General features: G+C 39.3%; 1 protein-coding gene across 4 annotated transcripts in view; it reads left to right on the top strand.

Annotated features, from left to right (window-relative positions):
• The first annotated feature begins 4,251 nt into the window (after positions 1–4,251).
• The window catches only part of LOC113059982 (glutamate receptor ionotropic, kainate 5-like), a 56,001-nt gene continuing 48,267 nt past the window's right edge, over positions 4,252–11,985 (top strand). The window contains exons 1-4 of one of the 4 annotated variants that reach the window (XM_026228723.1): positions 4,427–4,774; positions 4,975–5,065; positions 7,545–7,637; positions 8,555–9,683. The gene's annotated coding sequence lies outside the window, so the exon portion shown is untranslated. Of the gene's footprint in view, positions 4,785–4,974; positions 5,066–7,544; positions 7,638–8,554; positions 9,684–11,985 lie in introns of all 4 variants that reach the window. The other 3 variants (XM_026228724.1, XM_026228721.1, XM_026228722.1) reach the window with 3 other exon arrangements.

Genomic DNA, 11,985 nt, shown 5'->3' with positions numbered 1-11,985 from the left:
ATTTAATTGTAAATAATATGCAATTAAGTGTGAGAATATTATATTTGCACTTTATATTAATTTATATAATTTTCTTTAAGCAGACTAAAGATGACTTTTTACAAAGATTTAAACTGGTGCTGTAAGCTTTCGCCTGTCAATCATTTTGCGCGTTCACAGATGATCTGTTCAAGTGCCGCTTGGACTGAAGTGCTCCAGCGATCTGTCCCGCCACATTAAAAAGCCAGAAAACTTTATTTATTGTTTGCATTTCTTACAAGATTACAAAATTTGAAAACTGTGACTTTGTTCCATACTAAAAGTAACCTATCCTCTTTGTGCCTCTATATATGTTTCACTGCATGAGAACATGATGTGTAGAGTGAGTGACATGGCTTGTCGGACATAGCAACAGTAACTAAGGGGGACGGGTCTTTGTGAAGGGGCACTGGGGGTAATATAGATTAAATAGACGTGCACTGCACAGCACAAAGCAAAAACCACCTTAAAAATAAATACCGTGACACTCATTTTAAGTGACTTATTATTGCTAGCATCTAACAGCAACAAAAGACAGCAGTGTTCAAAAAAAGCTAAATGTATAATTATAACAGAAATAATAATATAAGCAATCATCCAGATAATATATTTAATTATCCTAACTATAGGCCTTTTATGGTTGCCAAGCAACATTCAGATATGGCACACGGATATATAATGTGTGGTCCCAGGTGTGCTGCTCCTGGAAAAAGTGTCCAGTTATCTGCAGTAAAGAGGCTATTTGCCTCAGAAGAGTGTGCTGAGAATAAAGCCTCTTTTGTGCTGGCAAGCACAAATGAAATAACATGAAAAAAATGTTTGAAATTTGAAATTTTCTCAAAAAAATTTTTTTTCCAAACATTCACCAGTTCACCCCGAGTGCAAACATAATAAATGATGGAAGTGATGACTGCAGTGAAACCAGAACGTTGGGCTCTTAAACCGCAAATCTCGTCATGAATTTTTACTAGTTGAATGAGGTTTGAGTTGAGCTCCATTAGCTCAGCTCACTGAGAGATTGAGGCTAAGTGGAGCCATTACTGGAGCTCATAGCGTTTGCCTGCACTGGCTTCTTTGCTCCCTCAATTTACTCAGGGCCCACTGAACTCCTCCCCATACAGCTGCTGCATCATTATGATTAGTCCCATAAATGATAGACAGGGATATCGAAGCAGCATTTCCTTTCCCTGCACTGAATTCCCAAATAACTATTTGATAGATATCTTCCCCAGCTCATTAATTTACAGACTTTGTCTAGCAATTACTGCGTGACCTTCATGTAAATGGGCAATTCGGCAATTTAAAATGCACCGGCGGTCTTTCTTGCCATTGAACTGCTTTGGGGGACAAATAAATAAGATAATCAATTTATACAAAATGCTTTTGATTGAATCTACTTTCTGTTAACAGCATAGTTGATAGCGCAGCTGTATCTGAACCATGCAGAATGTGACATAAAAGATGCCATCGAACCAAAAGGAATATTCCGGGTTCAGTTAAACGACTTCAGGATCAATCAACAGCATTTTGGCATAATGTTGATTACCACAAAAATTAATTTGGATTGGCTCTTCCTTTTCTTAAAAAAATAAAATTAAAGTGGAAGTGAATGGGGCAATCTATTAACATTATATACATAAATATATTTTTACAATAATATAGCCTCAATGCCATGGATTAGAAATTAACATCCACCAACCTTACAAATATGTTTAAAGATCCACCGTGGTGGGTGACATATATCAACTCAATAGCCAGTTTGGCAGGTTAAGATTCATAAATCATGTCCTCATTAGAAATGAGAAAAACATTAGAAACATTAGAAAAACAAAGAGCATAAAGAAGTGTATAACTTAAAATTGTTGTAACAATTAATAAAATATATATATAAAAAAATACAATGAAACATGTGTATGGTATCTTTAAACAATGATCACTTTAATATCTTAAAATTTTTTACAACTTTGCCATGATAACAATGCCCTAAATGTAAAACCCCTAAAATGACCATAAAACATCTTCACAGCTCAAACTGAACACATTTCAACAGAAGAATTTATAAGTGCTTAAATTCACTTACATTGCATGTGTCTCACTGTAACTTTGAGTATTGTTCTTTCTTTAAAAAAAAAGATTAATTAATTAATTACTATTATGGCACATATTCTGTTCATTGAGCTAAACCATTATTAGACCTGGGATATTATTTTGATATTTGCCACCTAAATCTGATTTCTGAGAAAATCTAAGATGTTTTATCCAAGAAAATCATATAAATCATGCATTGAAGATGAACTGATAAAATATTATCAGCAACAAGCAAAAACATTGGAGAACAACAGGCTTTGTAATTTTCTTAGTCAATAAGCCTTGAAGAATAAAACCACTTTGTTCTCCTTATCCTTTGTATTTTTTATCTAGTAAATTCTATAAATATCTACCCATGAGCACAAGGCTGCATATTCAGTGCGAGCTGAAACCTGCTGACCTTACAATACACCGGTGAGAACAGACTACAAGTGTCTGTTCTTCTACATCTGTTTTACTTGTTCACTGAGTGACTCTGGTGCGATGGGATTGGTTTTGTGTTTAAATGCTATTTAAAAGATATTTGGAAGATGGCGCATGCTTTTGTGATGTGTGTGTGTGCACTTAAGTCCTCTCTTTCTTTCTGCATCTGTCTCTTTGCTGAGGTAGCTGTACCTACCGTGACTTTGACAGAGTGTTCCCCTTGTGTGTTGCCCCTCTGTGTATGTGTGTGTGCTATATCTGGACTGCAGTGTGTGTATTTCTGATGCTTCTCAAGCTATATTCATTAACAGAAGAGACCCATGAGCTTGTTTGTATCTGGAAAAGAAGTTGTGGCCCTCATGGATTGTTCTGACCCTTCGTCTTTGTGTTTTTGAGAGCGAGAGAGGGGTAAACGTGATGAATGAGGTGCGGATATGCTAACAGAGCTATCATATACCAGCTTCGGCATTGCTTGGAAATGCGATGTTATGCTTATGTGTGCTTTTGAAATGGTTACATGTGTGCGCAGACTCCTGTTGAAAGCTTTGTCATGCTTATCTGGTCTAGTCGGGTCTATTTCTCTCACATTCTTTTTCACACGCGCTCTCCGTCTGCCGGTCCTTCTTGTTACACCGCTATACCATCTCTCTCTCTCTCTCTCTCTCTCTTGCTCCCCCTCTATCCCCCCATTTATTGTAGAGGCTGTGTGACTGGAATACTGAGTAGCTCATCATTATTCCACCAGTGAGGCACAGTGCACAGGCTGAATGTCAATTCTCTCTTTCTCTCTCCTTTTCCCATTCCCTCCTTCTCCCTAACCCACATCCATTCCCTCTTCCCTCTTCCCATTCACTCCATCATTCCTTTTCCTTTTCCATGTGTCTTTCCTTCCCCTACCATTCAGTCCCTCCTCTCCTCTCTCTCTCTCTCTCTCTCTCTCTCTCATCCTTGTACCCTTGGGTTTCTGCATGTCTCTGTAAGAATAACAAGGAAATTGTATGGAAATGAGGGTTGTATTCAAGGATTTACCATCGGTTACAGGTCTAGAGCACAAGGCTTTGAAACGCCATCATCCCAGCACAAGATTGTGTCTGGAGTCTTATTGAAGAGTCTGTGTTCTGTTGCATCAAAAGGGGATTCTGTGCTGATGAGGCTGCGGAGCAGAGCAGAGGTGGAGAGACAGCTGTTGAATGCATATTTAGCCGTTTCACGGAAAGAAAGGGAGAGAGAGCGAGAGGGAAAGGGCGGGATGATTCTCCAGCATGTAGACGTACAGGGCTGCAGTGAAGGGGACTCCTGCTTTACAACAGGTGCACAGGACAAACCCAAAGACACAACCTGGATGTTTAGCAAATAATTAAAAAGTATTTTCAGAGCTCTTGTAGTATCTGCCTGCCATTGAAATAGCTTTTCTTTTTTTTCGGTTTGTGTCAAAGGCGAAATTAAATGAAACATATAATAATAAAAATATAATATGCATTTAAATCAATTAAATTATATATTTTATTAATATAATTAACAGATATATTTATTAATACATTAAATATATTAGGTTTTATTAGAGCAATTGCAGTTTAAATTCATTTGAGAACACCTATGGCTTGTCAGTTTGTTCTGTATATTCAAATACTATCAGTACGTGTGTAGTTTGTGTTGGTAGCGTGACGTGTGCTAACGTTACCTGCCGTGTGCTGCTGCTGCGTAAAGACACGTCAAGTGTTTTACATTAGTGACGTTTTCTTCACTTATTTGAATACTTGTCTGAGAAGCTAGTGATCTCACTGATGCTTGCTGATATTTGCCTTTGAAAAAGGAGGAGGAGGAGGAGTGAGAGAGAAGGAGAAAAGGGTGAGAGAAGGAGTGAGACCTGATTGGATTGGAGGGAGAGTAGAGGAGGTATGGGGATACAATGAGCTGAGAGAGAGAGAGAGAGAGAGGGAGCGCATGTGAGGAAGGGAGGGGGTTTGGAGTCAGAGTGAATGCAGCTTGCACTGCTGTGCTTTGGAATTACAGCTATGAACATTGTCTGGGACTTGAAAAAGAAAGGAAAGCAAAGGAGAAAAGGAGAGAGAGTGGAAGAGAAACATTACAGAGCCTCTTGATGCTCGACGCTGAAGAGAGTGTGTGAGAAGGAAAGGAGGAGGCGCACCGGAGGAGCTTCACACGATCCTCTCATCTTCAGTTCCTGAGCAGACCGGCCTGTTGTCCCTCATCACCGGGGTCGGCATTGGAACTGCGTCTCACCGTGCGTATCTGTGCGTATCTGTGTGTATGTTTGTGTTCCACAGCTTATTCCATTATCCATTTCATTCACAGCTCATAAAGCACATCTACAGTGTTGTGGTGGCTTGCTTTTGAAGTGAAAGAGTATGTCATGCTGCTGACTTACTGACTGTGTATGTGTGTGTGTGTGTGTGTTGCCGGTGTGTGATTGGTATTCTGTAGACAGTGTGCAGTGCTCCAAGCCGGCTCTGCTCAGAATGGCTCCACAGAGCAGGGATTGTGTTAACCTGAGGAGGACCACTCTCACACAGGGGTGAGTTTCCAACAGTCTCTCACGCTCTCTCTAGTCCTCTGGTTTTTCTCTAGATCTCCCTGAAGTCCTCTCTTTTTTGCTTCATCTCTGTCATCTCTCTCATAGATGTCCCCTGGCATCACTCTTGATGAATTTCTCATTTGCGGTTTCGTTAAATCTCAGTGCCCCGTTAAGATTTTCTCCCCTGTTTCTTGATCTCCCTATTTTTGATTCTTCCTCCATCCTCTAGTCTGAGTCAGAGAGAGGTGACAATCTTCTTCTACTGCCACATTTGAAAGAAATTCGTATTGGTTGCTCCTCTGCTATCAACTATCCTGATTCTTTTATCATTTGTACACTGGATACATTCATTTTCTTAATCAGTATTTTATCTGGCTTTCTGGGAAAAAGATCCAAACCAAGATGTGTTTAAATATTTTAGTTGTTCTGTTAAATATTACAATATCTGTTTTTAGAGAATATATCTTGAAGGTTTCTTTACTGCACTGGCATTTGGTTTCTTGTTTTAACATTTCATACCTTTCAATAAATGATATATATATATATATATATATATATATATATATATATATATATATATATATATATATATATATATATATATATATATATAAAATAAATAAAGTGTAATTTATTTTTCATTTGTATTCTTGAAAATGTTTTAACTGTTTAATTTCATTTGAAAATATGTAAAAGGTTTTCAGTGTATATTTTTAATTGTTAAAGTTACAATTTTCAGTGCATTCTTTTCCTGATTTAAGCATAAACCTCATTAAATTAATACATTTGTCGTCTCCCCCCCACCAATATTTACCATAATTTTTAGTCTTTTTTTTTATGTACATCCATCACTATTTAATGAGATTTAAGCGTAAAACATAATGTCCATGGGGTAAGAAAAATAAATGTGATTAAAAAATAGTTTTGTTTCTCAAGTAAATTAATCTTCTTTTAAGGTTGCTTATATCCTTAAAACAAGACACAAATACTTGTTAAGAAGAAAATGATTTGTGCAGTGATTTTCCATAGTTTATATTTAGGGAGAAGGCAGCAATCTTTCTTGTTGCACATATTGGCACTGCTGCTACTGTGTGTGTGTGTGTGTCTTGTTATATCTGTGTGGTGGACACTGTTGCTCACTGTTAACAGCCAGATCCAGCTCACTCACTCACGTGTAACTTCAGTCTTTTTCACATTTTCTCCACTTGTGTGTGTGTGTGTGAAGAGAACATGGCAGCTCTTGTCTGGTGCCTCAGATGTGGATTTCTCACATTACATCAATCCAGATATCGACCCTTTTGTCTCTGTGTCTTTCCACCTGATACACACGCACAGACACCCCACCAGATCTCACCTGCTCCCTCTCACACCAGTCACAGTGTGCTAACATACTAAATGCTCCCATGGGAGTATTTGTGTGTAGATGGTGTGTATTGATCAGCAGTGTTTTCGAAAGCTTTAAAAGGTCACGATTCAGGTCTGATCATATTTTAGTGTCCATCTTCCCCTGCATCTCCCCCCATTCTAATCTTATTAACATTTTACAGCGTTTGTGAGTCAGCAGGCCTTCAGGCCTGAGCATATAGTTGTGTGAGCATGAAGAATGACTTGCCTGTGTTGGTAGAAGGAGTGAGAGAGCAGGAGGGCTGGCGGGGTGGCTGGTCCAAAAAATGGCAGGAAGGGATGGAAATAGAGAAGAAAAGAGGCAGACTCCTGAGAGCGACATGTGTGATAAGCAAGAGTGACACCAATGTCAGGACTGTAACCCCTCATAGTGATCGCCTCTCATTTCTCTTCACTCTGTCCGTCTCTTCACTTCTTCTATCATTCTTTTGTGAATTTTTCAGTTTCGGCTGTTAAAATACTTTATTTACATGATTATTTCGCTAAAACATCAATTTAACATTTTCTATGCCAAACTCACCACCACATCCTTGGTGGTTGCCAGGGCATTGCTTTTTGGTTTCATTTTAATAGGTGTTTTATATTGTTGCTTGGTTGCTAGCGTGTTCTGGGTGGTTGCCAGGTGGTTGCTTCCTGGCCAAGTCAAAATAACCCACCCATAAAGGTGTGGTCACATTTACATTTTTATTTGACTGATAAGCCATATCAGTAGGAATCCACACAAAATTCATGGATTCTGTCTGTCTCTTCTCTCCCTCTTTGTCTCTACACCTCTCCTGTCCTCTTTTTTTCTCTAACTGAGCATATCTCTTTAATGCAGTTCTTTTTCAACGTCTCATTCTGACTCTGCCACTATCCATGTCACTTCCTCTCTTGTCTCGCATCACTCTTTTTTGTCTCCCTTGACCCCTCTCCTATCTCCCTCCTCTCCTTTATATCAGTCCTGCTGATGAGCGAGACACCCTCATAATCAAAGCATGACATGGAGAATTGTATGGAAATAAGAATCTGGATAGAACAGCTCCACGCCTGGGATGGATCCACCTTTAATAACCTTTTCCTTTCATATTTATAGAACAGTCCGTCTCACCAGAGAGCTTTACGCTTTGATGAGGCTGTTATTTGACACGACCATCTACAATTAGTCATTCTGGGAACCCATGGCCAGGTCCGGATGAATCTGCTACAAATCCCTTGTCTATTGTCTGTTTGTTTGCAGCCTTGGTAAATGTTCAGTCTAATTTGAATATGCCAGTACTTTCCATCATATATAACAAATGTATTGATTTATCTATGAAAACCCATTCACAACACATTTTTAATTTTTAATATGATGTAATTTGTAATGTAATGATATTCAGTGTGCAAAAGTATAGAGTAAAAATTAATTTAATCCAACAGCAAATGATTGGATCATGAAAAGTACTTTATACATTAGAATAAAGCCAACTTTGAATGCTAGTTTGCTAAAACAATTCCTAACTACTTATGTGGCTTTTGAATAATATATCCAGTGTGGCTTAAGTCGCATCAACAGCAAAAGAAATTGACATTTCTTTTGGGTTAAAGACCCTTTTTTTGTTTTTGAATAATTTGCAACAATGAAAAATTCACAATAACGGCAGGAACATCCATCAAGGAAGTAAATAGTGTTATACATGACTATTCGTCCCTGACATCCATAGTTAGACATCATTAGTAGAAGCTAATGTCAGTTCAGTCATGATACAGTACTTCAGTGGTTTTTTGGAATGATAATGAGGCTTGGTTTTGATTGGATATTGATTGCAATGTAAGGGACTTGTCACGTTTGAGCACATCCATTCAATAACATTACATTAATTACATTGAAACAGTACACTAGCTGTTATAGACTGTAATATAAACGCACGGTGTGACTGAATTACTATTGGGAAAATATAATGTGAGCCGGTAAGTACTATAATAAGAATGTGGTTTTAGTTCAGATAAATCAGTATTGTATTTTAAAACTCACTCGTAGTAGAACAGTCATTTCAGTTTTGAAGGTTGCCGCCTGTACTACAGCGTAATGAATAATTGATATTTCTCACTGTTTTTCCTCAGGTTTTAAGCAACGCAAGGCCACGAGACTCTGATGAGGAAGTTCTCTCTGGTGTCATCTGCGGCTCTGTTTGCTTCCACGGACGTCGGAGCAGCCATAACTCGACCTGCCTCCATCCAAGAGGCGCTATTCCTAGAAAAGAGGGAGTGTGTGGCGTGCCAAAGCTCATTCCTGAACTCCTGAAGGGAGGAGCCGTGGGAATTGGAGGGGTAGCTGGATTGATGAAGGTGCTGGAGAACAGAGCGTGAGCGCTGGGCTCCATAATCAGTTCATCCTCCCAGACACTTGAGCTCTGGAGGATTTTTGCTCTGAGACTTTATATACCTTTCACTATAAGTTTTGAATATATTCTAATTTCTTTGCTCAAGCCGATGCTCCCCTTCATCAAATGTGGCAGGTGGGCCTGAGGAACGCTTCTCTGTGAAACTAAAGGTAACAGCGTGTAAGGTAGAGTGAGGTGGCAAAGGAAAGCAGGGTAAAATTGCTGACTGGTCCTGGAACGTTTGAGTTGGAGTGCGTCTGTGCAAGACTTAGAAGGCCTTTGTAGTAATGGATGAGAGTTTGTGCCGAGGGATGACAGAAAGTGGCAGCTAGACGGCAATGCATAACCGAAACCTCTATGTGTGCAAAGGAGAGTGCGTTTGTGTGCGGATGAGCATGCAGGAGCATGTGATTGTCTCTAGGAGTGCAGAATTCTGAGAATTGGCCATTATTGCCGCTCCCTCCTATTTTTGTGCTTGAGCCGGGAGGGTCAACATTAACAGCGAGAGAGAGAGAGAGAGAGGGACAGATACAGCAACAAATAAATAAATAACAGAGACAATTCAGTTTTCTGTCACCATTTTGGTGCCAATTGGTGGGTTTTTTTTTCCTCTGAGTGCTTGAGCTTTGTAAAAAAAAAAAAAAAAAAAACTACTTTGTCCCATCGAAATGGATTTATTATAAGAATCAGAGCTTGTGAAGGGCTCTCAGATGGAATACCTTCTCCTTTGAGACTCTCCACACCACTCCATTTCTGTGACTTTCATCCTGTCGTCCTAGAGGACGTGTTGCATTTCCCCGGAGGACTGCGTTCACTTGTTACCACAGCAATCCATGGCATCCTGTTCCTGACAAGGTCCGCTTCATTCTGTGAGTATTTCTATTCCTGTGTGAGTGTGTGCATGAGTGAGCATTGGGAGTGAATCCGTAACAGTTGTTTAGGCTTAAAAGGCTTTAATCTTGTTGTTTGTTTTGCCGGTCATGTAACCTGATACGCTTGAAGTGTTCATACATGTGATTTTGCTTCGCAGACAATATGAGCTTTTTATCGGCGTGACGCCCACATTACTCCGTCACTGCCCATTAGGTGAAGCTCCACTCGTTTGTTTTGTTTTCTCTTGTGTAACCTTCATAGTGTGAGGACTGGGATGATACGACTCCCTCCATCACCTGAAAGTGAATAGGGATGTGCCCTTAAACAGCCCAGTGAACTATGAATAACATCAGCGCACACTCCCGCCATACGCACTTCCCACGGTGCTCTGCGGGCCTGAATATCCTCTTCTGAGTAAATGGAGTGCGTTTATGGGTTTTTGTAGGCAGGCATGTAATAGACCTATTTGAGCTTCTTGTTCGCATTTGGGATCCGGGTTGGAATGTGAGAAAAATGTAGCGGAATGTGAATTACTAGAAGATTTCACACCAAAAATAAACAGTGTGTCATAACTTTAAGTTTGATGTTAGATGTGTTATCTCTGAATGCAGAGCACAGAAAATGAATTAGACTTGAGATGTACACTACTTGAGGTCCAGTCTCTTATGCTCACCAAGGCTGCATTTATTCAAAAAAACTGTGGAATATTAATTTAAAATGGTTTTCTATTTGAATATATATTCATTTGTAATTTATTCTTGTGATGTAAAGCTGAATTTTCAGCAGTGTCACATGATTCTTCAGAAATCATTCTAAATCAGAATAGTAGCATTTATTTTAAATAGACTTTGTTGTAACATTGCAAGTATTTACGGTCACCTTTAATCAATATCATGTGTTCTTGCTAAAGAAAAATATTAATTTCTTTAAAAGGTTGTGTTTTTTGGGACATTTCTTTTGTTATTATTGGATTGGACAACTGACTAGAGACAGGAAGTGAAAGGAAAGAGGCAAACAGAAGTGAGGAAAGAGCTCGAGGCAGAACTTGTCTGAAGCTGTACTGCGCAGTTTGGAGGAACACTGCAGTCTATGGCTCAGAAAGATTTGATGATGCTTTTATGGTGCTTATGCTTTATTTTTTAATTCATTGACAGCTTAAAAACAACAATAACAACAACAACAAACAAGGCAAGCACATAGTTTATGCGATTAGAAGATCTTTTATTCTTCATAGAGGTTTGGAATCACATAATGGGCGAGCGAATAATGACAGAATGTTCATTTTTGGGTGAACAATCCATTTAACATCATATTTTTAAATGAAAACTAGAGGCGTTATGTAATCCCCTCAGTGTGTGACCGCTCTCCACAGGTTTAGCAAATCCTTTTTGACATAATGGATGTGTCTCTGTGAACAACGACAGCTCTATCCAACTTCACAAGGTTGATCTTTGGTTGCTGGAGCACATATGTGCATGTTTGGAGTTATTAATGCGTAATTGACATTACTGTCACCTATCCAGAGTCTGAATGCACACGGCAGCGGCTGCTTTGACATCAGCCTGTTCTGTTGCCATGGCAGTGGACTATTGTTACTTCTGTCTGAGCTACAAATATTGGGAGAGGCACAGGGCTCCAAAAGCATTACGAGAGTTTACACTGCACTGAAATAAAACGTTCAGCAATAAACCTCTGCAGATTTGTTAACATTAGGCAGAAGCTCCTTAATAACCTCATTCATATCCTGGAATAACCTGCCAATTGTTATCAGTTAAGTCACATTACTTCACACGTTCACACCATTATAAGATACAGGTCCTGCCTGGACTGCTATGTCTATGTAACTGTGCCAAAAAAGATTCTGTGACAATATCCCTCAATATAAACCAGATTTATTTACCTGTTTGGAGAACCTCCTGCAAAGTAATATTCGCTGAAATTGGAAAGGCCAAGTGAGGAAATAAAACTGTGATTGTTGCGCAGGAGGACATGAGAAGGGTTCAACAGCGGGGATGAAAAGCAGCTTTATTGTAATGTCAGAGAGATCTCTAGCAGAGCTGTCTCTGGCAGCAGTGCGAGAGAATCACTGGATCTTCACCGAATGGAGCTTAGTGTGGTTTGCTCTTCAAGTCCTCGAAGGTTCGTTCGAGTTATGTATTCTTCTGAAATGCACACAGTTCACAAGCCCCTCAGATTGACAGGCGCTGAGTGCAGTGTTAGGCAGCGAATGGCAAGATTGAAATGACCTCACCGGGAAGTCGACATCACAAATATGACATCAGTTCTAATTCATTGGCC

Source organism: Carassius auratus, chromosome 41 (genome assembly GCF_003368295.1).
Source record: "Carassius auratus strain Wakin chromosome 41, ASM336829v1, whole genome shotgun sequence".
NCBI lineage: Eukaryota > Metazoa > Chordata > Actinopteri > Cypriniformes > Cyprinidae > Carassius > Carassius auratus.
The sequence above is the reverse complement of the archived record's forward strand: the minus strand, read 5'-3'. Positions and strand labels throughout refer to the sequence as shown.